Source organism: Tamandua tetradactyla, chromosome 3 (assembly GCF_023851605.1).
Source record: "Tamandua tetradactyla isolate mTamTet1 chromosome 3, mTamTet1.pri, whole genome shotgun sequence".
NCBI classification, from domain to species: Eukaryota; Metazoa; Chordata; class Mammalia; order Pilosa; family Myrmecophagidae; genus Tamandua; species Tamandua tetradactyla.
In genome coordinates this window covers 174,757,301-174,776,512 of record NC_135329.1, presented here as the reverse complement: position 1 = coordinate 174,776,512, position 19,212 = coordinate 174,757,301, and the positions used below count along the sequence as shown (strand labels likewise).

At 37.0% G+C, this 19,212-nt stretch overlaps 2 protein-coding genes across 4 annotated transcripts in view; one reads left to right on the top strand and one right to left on the bottom strand.

Annotated features, from left to right (window-relative positions):
- Nucleotides 1–1,830, bottom strand: part of SGO2 (shugoshin 2) — a 34,781-nt gene extending 32,951 nt beyond the window's left edge. For all 3 annotated transcript variants that reach the window (XR_013172983.1, XM_077154616.1, XM_077154618.1), the window contains exon 1: nt 1,719–1,830. The gene's annotated coding sequence lies outside the window, so the exon portion shown is untranslated. The remainder of the gene's footprint in view (nt 1–1,718) is intronic.
- Nucleotides 1,831–11,284: 9,454 nt separating this feature from the next.
- The window catches only part of KCTD18 (potassium channel tetramerization domain containing 18), a 31,099-nt gene continuing 23,171 nt past the window's right edge, over nt 11,285–19,212 (top strand). The window contains exon 1 of the mRNA XM_077154612.1: nt 11,285–11,385. The gene's annotated coding sequence lies outside the window, so the exon portion shown is untranslated. The remainder of the gene's footprint in view (nt 11,386–19,212) is intronic.

Here is a 19,212-nt window from a genome sequence, read left to right as displayed (position 1 = left end):
TTTTCCCTTTGTATTGATTCTACCTTCACATGACCACAGGGCTTGCTTATCTTCAGTCTGTTCAAATGTCACTTTCTTAGTGAGCCTTCCCATCCTATTTAAAATTGCAGACTTGCCCCCTATTCTCCTCCCTGTTTTAATTTTCTCCATTGATTTATCAATATCTAACATACAACCATATTCTTACTTAATTTGCTTATTTTCTTCTCCGACTAAAATGTAAGAACCACGAAGGCATGGATTTTTATCAAATTTGTTTGCTGCTATATCCCTAGTGCTTTGCACATAGCAGTTACATAGCAGTTACTGGATAAACATTTGTTGAAAAAAATTAATGAATGCAAGAATTCAATCTTGCCCTATCTTGGAATGGGTTTTTTTCTGAAGTGTTGAACAGAAGACAGATGATGGTTTTAGAAGAAATTTCTGCATTGGAGAAGAAGTTGAGCTAAAAATCTTTCAACACTAACACTCAATACTTCCAAAAGTTTTGCAAAAAAAAAAAAACCAAACAAACAAAAAAGCAACCTTTGAAATCTAAGAGGATCGCTATTTACTGGTGATTTCATTGATAAATATAATGCATCTCACACCTGAAAGGGATTCTAACACAGAAATTTAGTCCATCTTCCAAAACTCCAGTCAGGAAAACCAAATCTCATTTTACAAATTAGAAAGCCACAGCTACATTGTCCTCCCCGTTAAGTTTTCTCTTACACAGTTCCCTAACTTAATAAATGGCACCATCAATCACCCACCCAAATGCTCATGCCCTCTTACCCCATAAATCAAGGTCCTAACCAGGTGGTATTTCATAAACCAGAACCAGGCCCTTGGAGCCCGGTTCCTGGGTGATTTATCACATAGAGCTTGAGGCATTACAATGGAGGTTAGAACTGTGTTGGAGCTCAAGTTTCAACACTTAAAAGCTATGAGATCTTAACATTTCCACGTCTCAATTTCCAGATTTAAAGTTACAGAAAATAGCAGCATCTCATTGCCAGAACCAAATGAGCTAATAAATGTAAAGTGCCTAATATAGAACCTTATATATAAGGCAGCATTCTTTAATATTACCTATTTATTGTTACTCTGTAGCTTGTGTCTTTCCAGCATCTTGGCTATCTCTAAATGAACTGGGTCCCTCATCTAGAAAAATCATCGTCCCTATTCTCTACTGAAATCAAGAGCTAGCTCAAGTTCTAAATTTTTCCAGTCATCCTTCGCTCACTTCTTTGCCTTTAGCCAGCCTAAATCTCTCTTCTCTCGTAAACGAGAGCCCAAAGGAAGATGGGTCCTTTGAAAAGCAGTGTCTAACACTCACTGAGCAGATATTTATTGAGTGCTTACAATGAGCCACGAACTAACTGTTCAAGAAACAGGGGATACAGCAATCACACAAAAAAACATTCCTTCCCTCAAGGAACTGACATTCTAACAAATGGCCCACCCTCCCCTCGACAAGCTGGGGCATTCAAATGCTGGGACAAGCGGGGCAGCGACTCAGATCCAAACCACCGAATCCCCTCAAAGAGCCTCTCGGAGCCCGAGCCGAGGCCGCAGTCAGGGATGCCGGAGGGCGGAGTGCCGGCTGTACCTCAGGCCGGGAGGAGCTCGGCTGACCTGACGTCAGGAGGTTCAGCCGGGCGAAAGGCACCCACAGAGCTAGACGGGGGTAGGGGAAATCCCATGCCAAATGTCAAAAGTCACAAACTTACCGCTCTTCTAGCTTGGGACCAAGACCAGCCAGCACCCGGACTTCGGCGAGGAGCCGCGGTCGGGGCTGGAGTTTAAACTCCTCAACCGTTGGCAGTTGCCAGATCAGCCAATCAGATCCCGAGAAGGCGGCGGAAAAGCGCGCGGTTGGGAGGAAGTGGGTGATGGAAGGGGCGGGACCCCGCTGGGCGGGCCTGGAGGGGGCGTGGGCAGGCGAGCAAGGGGCGGGGCCAGTGTGGAGGAGTAAGACGCCTGTGGACTTTAAAGTAGGTGGTCTTATGCTGACTCCTGATAATGGCAGTGAAAAAGGAAACTCGCCTTTGACAAAACTACTTTTATCAATCAGGCATCCAAAAGGCTTGATAGTCACTTGAAGTCAAAACATTGTTATGAGACTGCCCGCCCACATTTTATCACATTTCTGCCTTCTTGCGCTGCCAATTTTGCTTCCAACACCTTCGGTTTTCACTTAAAAGCTCTCCCCACTATTCTTTAAGTTTCTGAGGGAATAGAAATAAATTTCGTTGAAAATCGTAGATCTCATCAATTTTAGGTCTTATACTAATGATCTGTTTTAGCTGAATATCAAGAATTGCATTTTTGGTAATACCCAACCACATAAAAAATATATATATTATTTACTTTATCTTCTATGTTAATTAGCTTAGTTTCCTCTCACAAAAAAACTTTCAGAATTTATACAAAGAATTTGGATAAAATGTACAGAGAAAAAAATAAAATTTCCTCTTTCATATGACATTAGAATGAAAATGAAGCTAAGTTGTTAACTATTTTAATGATGCTTGATACAATTATGCAGTAAGCTTCATATTCTTGTTAATTTTTTGTTCATATGAAGACATTCCAAAATCACAACTCTCCATTTTATTTTAGACAGATCGAGACAAAATGATGTGAAAAATGCTTTTGCGTTTAGACCTTTTAATCTAATATAGTTCAAGATATCTATCTCAAAACAGATCTAGTTACATAACTCTTGTGTACATAGATGGGTATTTATTGATTGATTAGCTACTAAAAACAGTTTAGTACAATAAAAACTTCACTAACATAGGTTTAGAATGGAATATTGTGGTTATAGAAATTTCTGGTTACCTTAGCACAAGGCAGGTTACCCAAGATTGTATCTTTTTTACCCCGACTGCCACATTAAACGCTCAATATATGCTATATGTTTTTTCAAATGAATCATGTCATGGCTCTGCCACTTAGTAGTTATTTTTGGTGCATTCAATCTCTCTGAGCTTCTGTTTCCTTATCTGTAAAATGGAGGTAATAACATCCAGTATATTTATATGATGGTTCCAATCAGCAGCCTCTGTTGTTCAAATAATATTATTTTCTTCCTGGCTCATTTTGTGGCTACAACTTTACAAACCAAAGCTGATAGAGATAGTTAGAGGTAGGAAAGAAGTTAAGAGGTTTATCAAGACACGAATACCAATACCTCTTTTTATTAAAAAATAAAGTGCTGATTGTATAATCTCAAGAAATTTGAGATTTAATGAACTAAGTGCTTTGTAAATTGTAAAATGCTCTTGAAATGTAAATCCTTATCATACAGATCCATAAACTGAAAAAGTACAACAAACTGGGCTTAATTTAATTTGATCTTAGCTTGCTTTCTAGTCATTTGCCTCTCAGTAGAATGAATGGAGGCAGGAGCCCTGGACTAGGAATCTAGAGATACAGAGCTTGTTATAGCTTAGTCATTAGCTGTGTACTCCTTCTTGTAGGTATCTTATCCTTAAAACATTTCAGGTAAATTAAATGAACTCAGTATATTTGTGATACTATCCTGCACAGGGCACAGCTTTTGCTTATCTTCCTCAATTTTCCTTTACCCTTACACTTACTAGTTGCCTGATTTTCTCTACCTAGATTCCAGTCAATTAAAATTTGATTGCCCTGACCTCAACCCATACACTGAAAAAAAAAAAAAAAAAAAAAAGAGGGAGGGAAAGGAGAGGAGGAGAACTGCCACAAAAAAATCCTCTAACATATCTGCATTACTAAATGAAAAATCATTCAAGAAAAATACTCCTTGAACAGAAATCAGGTAAAAGACACATTGGCAAATCAATAATCCAATAAAAAAATAGAAACAGTATATTTACATTTTATTGATCTGATATCTGAACCAGTCTGGAACTGGTTCCTGCAACCAAGGAAAACTGATCTAGGATGATAGAGCCAAAAAAGGTATTAGATGGTTTAGAGCATATCTGGAGAGGACAGAAATGCAGGCATAAAAAACAGGCAGGATCCTGTATAGCTTATTGTAATGCCTCGATACATCCTAAAATATATTAAGCAGATAATCAAAAAGCATTGATCAAAATCAAATAATCCCTCAAGGGATGGGAGAAAATATAGAGAATTATTAAAGTTTGCCATCAGGGAATCCCCTGACACTGTGTCAAACATTAGGGACACCCAAGTCAATAGGCCAAACACTTGATCTTAAGGCTTACTCTTGTGAAGCTTATGTAGATAGCGGAGAAGCTTAGCCTACCTATAGGTATATCTAAGAGTGACTTCTCGAGACCTCTTTTATTGCTCAGATGTGGCCTCACTCTCTCTAAGCCCAGCTCTGCAAGTGAAATCATTGCCCTCCCCTCTACATGGGACATGACATCCAGGGGTGAGAGTCTCCCTAGTGGCATGGGAGATGACTCCCAAGGATGAACACAGCCCTGGCACCATGGTATGAACAATGCCATCCTAACCAAAATGGGGAAAAGAAGTATAACAAAGAAGGTATGAGTGGCTGAGAGAGTTCAAATAGATTCAAGAGGCTACTCTGGAGGTCACTCTTACGCAAGCTTCAGTTAGACATTGCTACCTATCATAACTTGCCAAACCCCAACCAAAACCGTTCATGCCAATCCTAAAGAATACCTAGGACAGTATGTAAGATTCTACAAAGGTTCCATGCACTAGGGTAACTCTTCAAAACCTGCAACTTCCAGATAGGTCCCTGAACCAGATAAGCCCTGAAATGCAAAGGGGCCAGCCCTTCCAGAACATCAACTAGTTTCATCCCCCTATCCCCTATTACTGAGAGTCACTTCCAACATGAAAAAGTTACCCCTAAAGAGTGGAAGAAAGAACAAAGGTGATGGTAGAGTTATACAGAGAAGGCTGGGTTTAGCAAATGAGTATTAGTGCTGAATCAATATATTGGTATTTATTTTGGTCTCCAGTACCTTAGAGCAGCTAGAAATAAAAACCTAAAATTGGGTAATTTTAACCCATACCAAACTCTGAAATCTGTTCAACAACTAATTATTGTGATATAATTTGAAATTTACTGCTTTTATGTATATATGTTATTTAAAGAGGAGTATAACAGACAAAATAGAATTTAACAAATGAGTATGCCTGCTGAATTATCATACTGATATTTCTGTTGGTGTCCAGTATCTTGGAGCAGCTAGAAGAAAAAAACAAAAATTGTGGAACTGTAACCCACACCAAACTTTGAAATCTGTTCTTTAACTACTTGTTAAAATGTACTTGGAAATTTATTGCTTTTTTTAATATGTTATATTTCACAATAAAAAAAGTTTAAAAAATATACAAAAGACCATTTGTCTTCTCTATCATGTTAATTTTATTAAGAAGGTGGCATAAGGTTTTTAAAAAAGATGTTTGAAAAGGTTTTTTATGTGCAAGTTATGAACTTTATATAAAGTGAAAGAAATTATTTAGAATAAATAATGCACACCTTACCAGGTGCTAGTACCATGGAAGTTACAAAGATGTGAAATTTCTGTTGTCAAAGAACTTCGAGACCAGTGGATCTGACAGATACACTGATAACAGTACAGGGTGGTCCATGTTCATTGCCACAAGGGTAGCACAGAATAAAGTGAATCCTATTTGGTTGGTAGGTCCAGGAAGCCAACATAAAGGACAGAACAAGTGACTTGGCTTATGGTAGGTTGAAAATATGACCCCCACGATCCCAAATATATTCACTTCCATTTCCCTGGAACTTGTGAATATTATCTTATATGGCAAAAAAGCGAATGCTACCTTATTTGGAAAAAAGGTCTGTGCCAGTTTGAAAGGATTTATGTACCCCAGAAAAGCTATGTTTTAATCCTAATCAATTTTGTGGGAGCAACGGTTTCTTCTAATACCTATTCAGCACTATAGGTTGGAAACTTGATTAGGTTATCTCCATGGAGAAGTGACTCAATCAATTGTGGGTATTAAACTTGATTAGATGGAGATGTGTCTCTACCCATTCTACGTGGTATTGATTAGTTTACAGGAATCCTATAAAAGAGGAGACATTTTGGAGAGAGTTCCTTTGAGAATGAGGAGAGGGCCACAGAACCGCCACAGAATGACTAGAGAACAGATTCCAGCAGCCAGCGACCTTTGAAGAGGAAGAAGAACGCCTCTGGGGAGCTTCATGGAGCAAGAAGCCTGGAGAGGAAGCTAGTAGATGTCCTCATGTTCGCCACATGCCTTTCCAGTGGAGAGAGAAACTCTGCATTTCATCAGCCTTCTTGAACTAAGATATCTTTCCCTGGATGCCTTAATTTGGATACTTTTGTAGACTTGCTTTAATTGAGACATCTTCTTGGCCTTAGAACTGTAAATTAGCAACTTATTAAATTCCCTTTTTTAAAAGCCATTCTGTTTCTGGTATATTGCATTCTGGCAGCTAGCAAACTAGAACAGGGTCTTTGCAGATTTACTTAAATTAAGGATTTTGAAATTAGGAGATTATCCAGAGTTATCTGGGTAGACTCTAAATGCTATTGGATAGTCCTTTAAAAGAGAGGCAGAGGGAAGTTTAACACACTGACACACTTGAAGAAGAGAAGGTGATGTGGATACTGAGCAGATACAGATGCAGCCCCCAGCCTAGGAATGCTGATAGCCATTGGAAGCTGGAAGAGGCAAGAAATAGATTCTCCACTAGAGGCTTTGGAGGTAGCACAGCTCTGATTAACCTTGATTTCAAACTTCCAGTCTCGATCTCTAGAGCAGTGAGAGAATATCTATCTATTTATCTATCTATCTATCTATTTTTTTTTTTTTTTTTGCATGAGCAAGCTTCGGGAATTGAACCCAGTTCTCTGGCTCAGCAGACAAAAATTCTGCCACTGAGCCACCAAAAATATATTTTAAAAAAATTTTGAGCCACCCAGTTTGTGGTAGTTTGTTTACAGTAGCTGCATGTGCTGGTTTGAAAGGAAGTATGCCCCCTAGAAAAGCCATGCTTTAATCAAAATATCATTTCATAAAGGTAGAATAATCCCTATTCAATACTGTATGTTTGAAACTGTAATCAGATCATCTCCCTGGATGATATGATTTAGTCAAGAGTGGTTGTTAAACGGGATTAGGTGATGACATGTCTCCACCCATTTGGGTGGGTCTTGATGGGTTTGTTGGAGTCCTATAAAAGAGGAAATGTTTTGGAGAATGAGAGATTCAGAGAGAGCAGAGAAAGCTGCAGCACCACTAAGCAGAGAGTCCACCAGCCAGCGACCTTTGGAGATGAAGAGGGAAAACGCCTCCCGGGGAGCCTCATGAAATCGGAAGCCAAGAGAGGAAGCTAGCAGATGATGCTGTATTCACCATGTGCCCTTCCAGCCGAGAGAGAAGCCCTGACTGTGTTCGCCATGTGCCTTCTCACTTGAGAGAGAAACCCTGAACTTCATCGGCCTTCTTGAACCGAGGTATCTTTCCCTGGATGCCTTTGATTGGACATTTCTATAGGCTTGTTTTAATTGGGACATTCTCTTGGCCTTGGAACTGTAAACTAGCAACTTATTAAATTCCCCTTGTTAAAAGCCATTCCGTTTCTGGTGTATTGCATTCCAGCAGCTAGCAAACTAGAACACTGCATGAAACTGGTACAGAGGTTTTGAGTGATGAGTGGAATTTCTTCAGATGAGAACTGGGGTATATGAAAGTGGAACCAAGGGGCATTTTATTTTGAGAAAAGAGTATGAATGAATTCAGTAAAATGGAAATAATGAGTACATTTTCTATTGAATTGTTCAAGTCAGGTACAATGTAAATACAGAGTAATAGGTAGGAAAGGAGGGTGGGTCAGATTATAAGTTTAGCTGCTAGGCTAAAACAATGGGTATTCTATTTGGCAATAAGGACACAGGTAAATTTTTAAGCAGAAAAGGGATATAATCAGGGTTTTGTGGAATATATCAGCTTGCAGAAAACCTTCTGGACTTGCTAGAATAATTTACAGACAGCCTTATAAACTCTATCTAGTTCCCCAACATAGAATTATATTTATATATTTTAACTTTTTATTTTGACAATTTCCTACTTACATAAAAATTGCAAAAACAGCATGAAGAATTCCTATGCACTCTTCACCCAGATTTCCCAGATGCTAACATTTTACCATATTTGTTTTATAATTATTTCTATATGTACATAGATGGAAATTTAAGAGATTTTTCCTAACTACTTGAGAGTAAGCTCAGACATGCTGCCTGTTTATCCTCATATATGTTAATGTGTATTTATTCTTTTACATAACAATAGTTAAATTATAAAAATCAGGAAATTAACATTGATAATACTATTATCTAATTATAAACCTTATTCATATTTTGTCACTTGTCCCAATAACATCATTAGTAAAAGAAAATCCAAGATCACATGTTCCATTGAGTTGTCAAGATTCTTTTGACTCCTTTAACCCAGAAAAGTTACTAATTCTTCTTTTTCTTTCATGATGTTGACATCATTGTCAAGAGTATGGGTCAGTGGAATTACATTGTCCTCAATTTGGGTTTACCTGATTTTCCTACACATTAAAATCATTTCAGGCAAAAATACCATGGAAATAAGCACATACTATTGATTTGTACTGCTCTGGTGATAGTAACCTTGATTGCTTGGTTAAGGTTGCTGTCTGCCAGTTTTCTCCACTGAAAACTGTAAATATTCTGTTAACATTCATTATAATGCTGTCTGCTTCGCTTACTTCTATGATAACTGCCAAGTGGTAATTTTTCTAATTCCATCATTCCATTTATATTACTGGTTGGCATTCTGCTGTTAGCAAAACCTTTCCTCTCTGTAGGTGCATGTGTATACACACACACACACACACAACCACTTAATTCATTGCATGGCATGAAGTGCTCAATAAATGTCAATCATTAAAAATAATCATCATTATAGCTCTATAGAGGTGGAGTTTCAGTCCCTGGAGTGCTCAGCAATCCTACTCCTAACTGTTTAAGTTCCATTATTGGCCTCCAAAGATTCAACAGCAGTTCCATTATTGGCCTCCAAAGATTCAACAGCAGTTCCATTATTGGCCTCCAAAGATTCAACTCAGCCCCCTAATACCTTGTTCTGAAGACCTGCAATGCTGCACTTACTAGCTGAATTTGCTACACAGATTCTCATGGTATCTGTGCTTGATTTTCCAGGTCAGCACAGCATGGGTAAGAGTCTAGCTTCTACTTTGGCATGGCAGATTCTTCAAGCCTCAGTATCCTCATCTGTAAGATGGGAATAAATTATTATCCACCTTGTTGGATAACCGTAAAAATTCAAAGAAGTAATGCATATACAGCACTATACACCAAAATAATACACTATCAGTGTTGTGCAGCATTTTTACACTTAGAAATGATGAAAATAAAACAAATGACCAAAGCTGATGATCCATGTAGGGATTTTGTAGAAAAATTGGACAAATTGTGAGCAAAAAAGTGCAAAGATCCAAGAATTATATTCCACATATATATATATATACATACTTTGACAGTGAGAAATCTGGTGTCCATTATCCAGCATATACTTACTTTTTGCTTGGTCCTAGAATATATAGAAAGTAGTTTCAAAATTGCTAACTCAAAACTAAGAAAACACAACCAACTAGAGTTCAATATATATTTACTCATTAGTTTTTTTTTTCCTAAAGTCACTATGTTCTAAAGTTATTTGGATTAGTTAGTTCTTCTCCACCCCTGCCCTCAGTTTGATTCTGTTATTCATTGGAATTAAGGTTTATTTGTGTCTGTCTGTATTTCATTGCAGGGTTTCTCCTAAATTTTATATTATGCATATATTCTTGTTATCATGCATGTATTTTAGTATGGGAAACATTGACAGGTTCAAAAGTCAGAACTTTATTGTTTTAAAAGGGATATTAAAAAATATCAGCCCTTCATTTCTTCTATCCCATTCCCACTCTCTCTTTCTTATCACCTATGTTAGTTTCCTACTGCTGCTGTAACATATTACCACAAATTTAGTGGCTTAAAACCACAAAATATTATTCTCTTATAGTTCTAAAGGCCACAAGTCTGAAATGAGTCTTACAGGGTTAAAATCAAGGTGTCAGTAGGGTCACACTCCCTCCAAGAGACTCTAGGGGAGAATCTGTTTACTTAACTTTTTCTGTATCTAAAGCTGCATTCCTTATTTTCCTGGCCTTTTCTTTCATTTTCAGAATTAGTGGCATAGCATCTTTTTTCTCTGGCTCTATTCTACTTCCACCTGCTTCCATCACATGGCCTTCGTCCATTCTGCCTATAGTCAAATCTCCCTCTGCCTCCCTCTTATAAGGATGCTTGTGATTATATTCATACCTACCCAGGTAATCCAGGATAATCTCCCCATCTCAAAATGGATAACTTAATCACAGCTGCTGAGACCCTTTTTCAATATCTGTTAACATTTACAGGTTCCAAGGATTAGGATCTGGATATCTCTAGAGGCCATTATTCCTCCCACATACCACCCAATTCCCACCCACTTTATGTAGGTGACTGATCTGAACAGTTTCTGGTATATGCTTTTTGTGTTTCTGTTTCCACAAATGATCAGATACAAAGTATATTTTCTTATTTCTGATACTTTACTCAAAAAGTGAAATACTGTACTTTTACATTTTGTCTTTTTCATTTACCAATATATCCTGGAAATCATTCCATATTAGCTCATAGAAATCAACCTCATTCTTTTTTACAGCTGCATAGTACTCCACTATACATTGGTTTATTTACACACTTTCCTATGTGTAGGAATTTAGATTTAGAATTTAGATTTTTTTTCTGATATTTTGTGATTATAAGCAGCACTGCAATGACTAATCTTGTACGTAGATATTTTTACAGTGTTGGATGTATATTATGGTAAATTGAGTTGTGTGCTCAGAAAAAAAGTGTTCGTAATTTTAATCCCATTCCTGCGAGTGTGAATCCATTAAATCGAATGGATTTAATTTATTAAACAAATAAATGAACATCTTTTGAAGATTTTGTTTGTTTGTTTGTTTTGGAAAATGCAAGAACCAGGAAGTTATCCCAGGTATGCCACATGGCAGGAGAGAATTCGGCTAAAAATGTTTTAGTTTTTTAGTCAAAGTATGGTTAACGGAATTTGGGTGGGTCTTAATTCTATTACTAGAGGCCTTAGAAAAGAGAAAGCCACAAGGGGGAGCCAGAGGCAGACATGCGTGGAACCTGGAAGAGAAAGGAGAGGACGTCACCAGGCAACAAGGGCATCACCAGGCAACACTCAGCAGGAATAGAAGCCAAGGAAGTAAGCCTTCCAGCTTCCCTAGCCATGAGACAAATTCCCACTGTTCAAGCCAACTCACTGTGTGGTATTTGTCATAGCAGCCTGAAAGTAAGACATGTATATTCAGAGTAGATTTAATTTGTATTTTGATTGTGATTGAATAATCAAATAATCAAATCAAAGGTTGAATAACTTTTCATATTTTTGAGATGGAGTTAGTGTGTGAATTGTCTTTGTCTTTTGCCCATTTCTCTTGGATTTCTCATCTTTTTTTTTAGCCCCTCTCAGTTTTTGAGTCTTTATATATTAGGGGGATTAACTGTTTACCTGGAGTATTTCTTGCAAATATTTTCTCCCAATTTGTAACCTGTCTCTTTTCTTTATTTACTTATTTTTTTGCCATTCAAAGGTTGTTTTTCTTTTAACTTAATCAAATTTATTAATCTTATTTTTTTAACTGCTTCTGAATTTTGAGTTATAGAAAGTCTTTTCCTTCATCCAGGTTATAGAGAAAATCATAGTTGTATATTCTAGTACTTACATGATTTCATCTTTGACATTTACATCTTCGGTCCACTTGGAATTTATTCTTATTTATGATGTGAAATATAGATCTAATTTTATCTTTCTCTAAATGACAAACTGGTTGTCCCATCAATATTTATTAAAATGCCAATCTTCATTATGCCAGAACTAAATGTCAACAGGTGGGGGGACATGGGGGAGGAGTATGGATTCTCTGTGAAAGAAAAGGAAATGTCTTTATATAGATTATGGCGGTGAAGGCATGTCTATTTACTTAGATTGGATTGTATGATGTGTGAATAAAATGCCAATTTTTTCCCCAATGATTTGAGATACCACCTTGAAAATATACTACATTTTCATATGAATTTAGAACTATTCCTGGGACTTGCTATTCTATGCCACTGTCTTATTTGTCTATTCATGCATCAGTACCATGAGTTAAAAAAAAAACAAAAACCTGGTTTCTAGTATATTTTACTGACTGGTAGGGCTAGTCTTCCTTCATATACTCTTCTTTTTCTGTGTTTTCTACACTATTTTTTTCATGTTTATTTTTCCACATGAACTTTAGTATCAACTTTTCTAGCTTCATTTAAAAAAAAAGCTGTGAGTATTTTTATTGGTATTGTGTTAAACTTATAATTTAACTTAGAGAAAACTGATGTTTTTATTATGTTAAGCTGTCATCCTATCCAAGAACAAGCAATGTCTTTCTATTAGTTCAAGTGCATTTTTTGTATCTTTCAGGGATGCTTTAAAGTTTTCTCATAGGATTTGTTTATTTCTTGAAAGTTTAATTCAAGCATTTTATCCTCCTTGTTGCTATTATAATTTACTATTACCAGGGAGTAAATATATCCATAAAATCTACCTTATTGATTATGTTACTTCGATCATCCATACTTATTCTCCTCACTCATTTTCACCTACTTGGTCTGTCCTATCCTGCAAGTCGTGTATTAAAGTCTTCTATTATTAGTGTTGCCTTATATTTACTACAGTTTTTGCTTTATAAAGTTGTTGCTGAGTTCTTTAGTGAATTGGAATCATAACTGTTATGTATTCATTGTGAAATGTGACTTTTTATGTTAAAACATGTCCTTCTTTGTCTCATTAATACTCTTTTGGTTCAAATTATACTTTGATAACAGGATCACAAACCCTGCCTTCTTATTATTGCCATTTACAGAGTATGATTTTGACTATCCCTTTTATTATTAGACATTCTCAATCACTTGATTTAGACATATCTTTTTTTATCAACATCTTGCTTTGTGAACCAAATTGCAAATATTTTTCTTTTAACAGGTGAGTTAAACCCATTTATATTTGTTGATATGGCATATGTTCAGTCTTACCTGTCATGTTATTTTCTGTTACAATTATTTTATATGATAAGAGTAATAATAATAATATGTATATTTGCTATGTTTCTTTATGTACATGAGATGTTTTCTTCTTTGTTCTTTTATTTTTAAAATTTCTTTTGTATTAAGGAAAGTTTATAGCTTTATTCTAGTAGTTATCTTTGTGCTTATACCTTTTATAAGTTCTGTTTCTTATTTAATCCCTTGTTATCTGATTTCATTTTTAATTTTATCCTTTAACTCCCATCTATGGCCTATATTACAATCAATGAGCTTATTCTACTTTCCTCATTCTCCTTTCTCCAAATTTTAGTTGCCTTATTTCTACCTTGTCAGAACCTATTACACATAACATATAACATGTTTCTTTGAGCTTAATCTTCATCTTTGTCTTCAATCTTAGATCTACAATTAAATATATTAAGGGGTTGCCTTAATCCTTTTGCACACATTTCACCATTGGTTGCATGGAATTCATCTTTTCATAGATTCCTCAAAAAGGGTCCATGTGTACAAAATTCCCTGAATTTTTGCATGTTGAAAACTTGTTTTCTCTCACTCTTCTTTATTTTTTAAAATATTTTTATTAACAAATCTTCACATCGTCCATACATGGTGTACAATACATGGCTCACAATATCATCACATAGTTGTGTATTCATCACCATGATCATTTTTTAGAACATTTGCATCACCCCTGAAAAATAAATAGTAAGAGAAAATAAAAAACTCATACATCCCATACCCCTTCCCCCTCCCTCTCATTGACCACCAGTATTCCATCTACCCAATTTATTTTGCTCCTTATCCTCCCTGTGATTTATTTATTTTTAACTATATTTTTTACTTATCTGTCCATACCCTGGATTAAAGGGGCATCAGACTCAAGGTTTTCACAATCACACAGTCACACTATAAAAGTCATATCGTTATACAATCATCTTCAAGAGTTAAGGCTACTGGAACAGAACTCAACAGTTTCAGGTATTTCCCTCTAGCCACTCCAATATGACATAAACTAAAAAGAGATATCTATATAATGTAGAAGAATAACCTCCAGGATAACTTCTCATATGTGTTTGAAATCCCTCAGCCACTGAGATTTTATTTCGTCTCATTTCAGTCTCATATTTTGTCTCATTTCCCCCTTTTGGTCAAGAAGTCTTTCTCAATCCCATGATGCTAGGTCTTGACTCATCCTGGGAGTTCTGTCCTACGTAAAACTGGTTTTCTTTGGCCTAGCTACTTGAAGGAAAGCTTGGCTGGATAGCCTTGGTTCACAACTTTTTTCTTGAGTTTTTTTTAATGCTGTTCTATTGTTTCTTTGCTAGTATGCTTTAAGCCACATCTTGGGTGGCTTAAAACAACAGAAATTTATTCTTTCACAGTTCTGGAGGCTAGAAGTCTGAAATCAAGGTGTTGACAGAGCCAGGTTCTCTCTGAAGCCTCTAGGGAAGGATCCTTTCTCAACTCTCCCAACTTTTGGTAGCCCTAGGTGTTCCTTGGCTTGTGCCAACATAACTCCAATTTCTGCCTTGTCATTACTTAGCTGTCTTCTCTCTGACTGTGTCTCTGTTTTCTCTTTTTATAAGGCCACAAACATTAATGCATATTATATATGCTTATAATGCATATATATTAACTAGTTATATATGCATATACCCTATTTCCAAATAAGATCATGTTCAAGGTACCAGGGGTTAGGAATTGAACGTATCTTTTTTGGAGAACACAGTGTCTTTGAGAATTTTTTCTTTGTTTTTGAAGTCTAAGATGTCTTGGGGTTGATCATTCTTGGTTAGTTTTTACCATGTAATTGATGAATACTTCAATATTTTGATTTGTATCTTCTTTCATATCTTGAAAAATTTTTGTAGTAAAGTTTTAAATGCTAGTTCTGTTCCATTGTTGTTCTGTTTATATTCTTTAGGGATTGCAATTATTTGTATATTTTTTCCTGTCTTCCATTTCAACCACTTTCCCTCTGACCCATTTTACTTTTAATTTTGCATCTCAGTTTCATGGTCTTGGTTATTTTTCTGGCTTTTTTTCCATTGCACTTTATTAAGTTTTCACTTGATTCTATTTTTCCTTGAACCTCTTGCAACTTAGTCTTCATTTCTGTAATAATTTTTGTCTTTTTCTTCTATTTCTTTCTGGAGTTCAATCATTCTTTCTTCATTTCTTCTTTGTCTTTGTCCATCTTTATTTTTTAATCCTTGAATTTCTGATTCAGGGTTTTTCATATCTCAAATGCTTCTTTCAGGATATTTAAATCACCTTGAACTTGGTGTAACAGTTTTCTTTTGCTCTGGTGTTGTTTTGGGGTGGGGGTTGGGGGGTGTGGTAGTTAGATTCAGTTGTCAACTTGACCAGGTGAAGGCACCTAGTTCTACTAGTTCACCTAATTCTACTGCTCATGCTGTTCACATGAGCCAAATGTATGTGAACCTCATCTTTTGCTGATTATATCTGCAGTCGGCTAGGAGGCGTGCCTGCTGCAATGAACGATGTTTGACTTAATTGGCTGGTGCTTAAATGAGAGAGCTCAACGTAGCACAGCCTAAGCAGCTCAGCATACCTCATCTTAGCACTTGCAGCTCAACCCAGGCCTTTGGAGATGCAGAAAGAAATCACCCTGGGGAAAGTTGTTGGAACGCAGAGGCCTGAAGAGAAGGCCAGCAGAGATCACCCTGTGCCTTCCCACGTAAGAAAGAACCTCAGTTGAAAGTTAGCTGCCTTTCCTCTGAAGAACTGATGAAATAAATCCCCTTTTATTAAAAGCCAATCCTTTTCTGGTGTATTGCATTCCGGCAACTAGCAAACTAGAACAGTGGGGAATGAGTCAATTTTCAACAGCTGAGGTAGTCTTGCTTTCTATTTCCTTCTCATAATAGTTTTGTGTATATTTACTCTTTAGTTTCTCTTATATTTACTCTAGTTTCTCTTATTCGTTTGAAAGATATGGGCTGGTTTATAAGGTTCCAAGGTCAAGGGTGCCTTCTGTGGTGAAATACAGTTTCTTAATGGACAGTGTTTTTTTCTTTTTGGTGATGGACTAAAGATTGTGTATTTTCAAAATTAGGGTCTCTTTTGCCTCAATTTGCTCTAATTTTTTCTCTTCTTTTCCTCTCCACCAGCTCCAAAGGGTGCCTCTCCCTTCCTTATTTTATCTTCTGCACCTCCACAAGCCTTGAGTTTCACAGACTGCCACCTTGAATCACGGGCACTTTTACTTTTCTTTTATATAGTAAGTGCTCAGATCTATCAAGATTCTTCTCCAGGATTTTAGCACATAGAGTGAGCTCTCTCTCTTTTTACCAATAGCTCTCCTCTTCTCTCTTCCATGGTTTCCCCCAGCTCCCCTTCTATCTCTGTGAAAATGTATGGCAGGAGCCTGGGATACAGCTTGGTGAGATTTGGTGTTTATCTTTCTATTTACTGATAATCTGAAGTCAAGATGTTCTCTGTCTTTTAGCTATGTAAAGAGCATGGGTTTCATGTCATTTTATTTGTTATTTTTATTGTTCTGTATTGTGATTTTGGAGGATGAGTTGGAAGACTTAGGTTTATGCAGTTGTGGCTGCTATTACCTTGACTACTCAGAAATTCTACCTCTAGTGTTATTTTGTTGGAATTGAGCCCTTTCTACCAGACATTTGAAAAAAATTCCAATTAATCTAAGTTTTGTAATTAAAGAAAACAGACCCCTCATTTTCCCATACCTACTCCTGGGTTGAAGAGAGGGGGTTTCCCTGAGATGGATAAGAGGTTATTTGCTCCTCCCCAAACATGACATGTTTCCATTTTTTCCCTCCCAGAAAGATCCAGAAGAGGAAAGTAGTATTGAGTCTTGTGCTGGTTTGAAAGGAAGTATGCCCCCTAGAAAAGCCATGTTTTAATCAAAATATTATTTCATAAAGGTAGAATAATCTCTATTCAATACTATATGTTTGAAACTGTAATCAGATCATCTCCCTGGATGATGTGATTTAGTCAAGAGTGGTTGTTAAAGTGGGTTAAGGGACAACATGTCTCCACCCATTTGGGTGGGTCTTGATTGGTTTATTGGAGTCCTATAAAAGAGGAAATATTTTGGAGAATGAGAGATTCAGAGAGAACAGAATGATGTAGCCATGAGATGCAGAGAGTCCACGAGCCAGCAACCTTTGGAGATGAAGAAGGAAAATGCCTCCCGGGGAGCTTCATGAAACCAGAATCCAGGAGAGAAAACTAGCAGATGACAACGCCATGTTTGCCATGTGCCCTTCCAGCTGAGAGAGAAGCCCTGACTGTGTTTGCCACATGTCTTCTCACTTGAGAGAGAGACCCTGAACTTCATCGGCCTTCTTGAATCAAGGTATCTTTCCCTGGATGCCTTTGATTGGACATTTCTATAGACTTGTTTTATTTGGGACATCTTCTTGGCCTTAGAACTGTAAACTAGCAACTCATTAAATTCTCCCTTTTAAAAGCCATTCCATTTCTGGTATATTGCATTCCAGCAGCTAGCAAACTAGAACAAGTCTGATCAAGTTTTAACTTATATGAAGTTTCCTTTCAGGCTGTAACTTATAATGTGCTTCCTCTCTTCCTTCCATTGAAGCTCCTGTGCATCAGAGCTAGATTTATTCTAGAGGGCTGCAAAAGAGAGTAGTTGCCAATGCTTTCCCGATGCTTGGACTCCTCATAAGAACCTGACCCTCCCCTCAGTCCACAAAGCAATTGGAAGCAGTCAGAGGATGGGTTCACCCCAATACCATTGAGCTAAATATCTAGGCTTTTGTTTGAACTTTCCACTAATAGACCATTGTTCTAGTTTGCTAGCTGCCGGAATGCGCTATACCAGAAATGGAATGGCTTTTAAAAAGGGGAATTTAATAAGTTGCTAGTTTACAGTTCTAAGGCTGAAAAAATATCCCAATTAAAGCAAGTCTAAAAAAATATCCTAAGTATGGCATCCAGGGAAAGATCCCTTGGTTCAAGATCAGCTTCTTGAAGGCTGATGAAGTTCAGGATTTCTCTCTCAACTGGAAAGGCACACGGCAAATGTGGTGACGTCTTCTAGTTCCTCTCCAGGCCTCTTGCTTCATGAAGCTCCCTCGGGGGCATTTTTATTCTTCATCTTAAGGGTCTCTGGCTGGATGGGCTTTGGTAGTTCTCATGACTATCTTGTTGTTCTCGTCATTCTGGTGGCTCTCTCAGATCTCCAGCTTTTTCCAAAATGCTTCCTCCTTTAAAGGAATCCAGCAAACCAATCAAGACTCACCGAATGAGCAGAGTCACAGCTCCCTCCAATGAAGGATGAATACCTACAATAGGATGTCTCCGTGGAGACAATCCAATCAAGTTTCCAACCTACATCATTGAATAGGGATCAAAAGAAATAGTTGCTTCCACAAGATTGATTAGGATTAAAACATGGCTTTTCTAGGGTACATACATTCATTCAAACCAGCACAACCATCAAAATTATTCTCATCTTGTCTCAAATCCCTGTTTACTTAATCATCCCACTAGTCCCAAACCTCAAGTTGTCCACTATCACCAGTGTTCCCATTCTCATATTGCTTGTTTGCCTACTCTTTTCAGCCAATCCCACACTCTTCCAATCCCTCCCAAACACTCTCATTGAACCCTTTGAGAATATCTTTTTTAAGTGGTTTTTTTAAACTTGTCTGTTCCTTAGGATGTGCTTTCTCTGAGGCCTTCTCAAGTAGAAACTACTTTCCCTTCTATTCTCCATATACATCCTCCCAGGAGGTGAGATTGGATGCTTTTTTCCCCATTACTGCTTCCATACAATTTTTCCTCCTTTCCCTTTTCAAACCCTAGCTAATTTGAACCATATGCCATCTAAATAGACTTTCTCTCTTGTTTCCTCAGTGTAGTCTTCTAAGGGTCTTCTGAATATCTTTGTTAACATTAACTACTATTTCATAATTTTTCTCTCTATGTCTACTCCATTCTTGTTGATTTTATTCTTCATGGAGATGACTTGTCTAACAACCTGGCTGGCCATTTCCTTAAACATCTCACC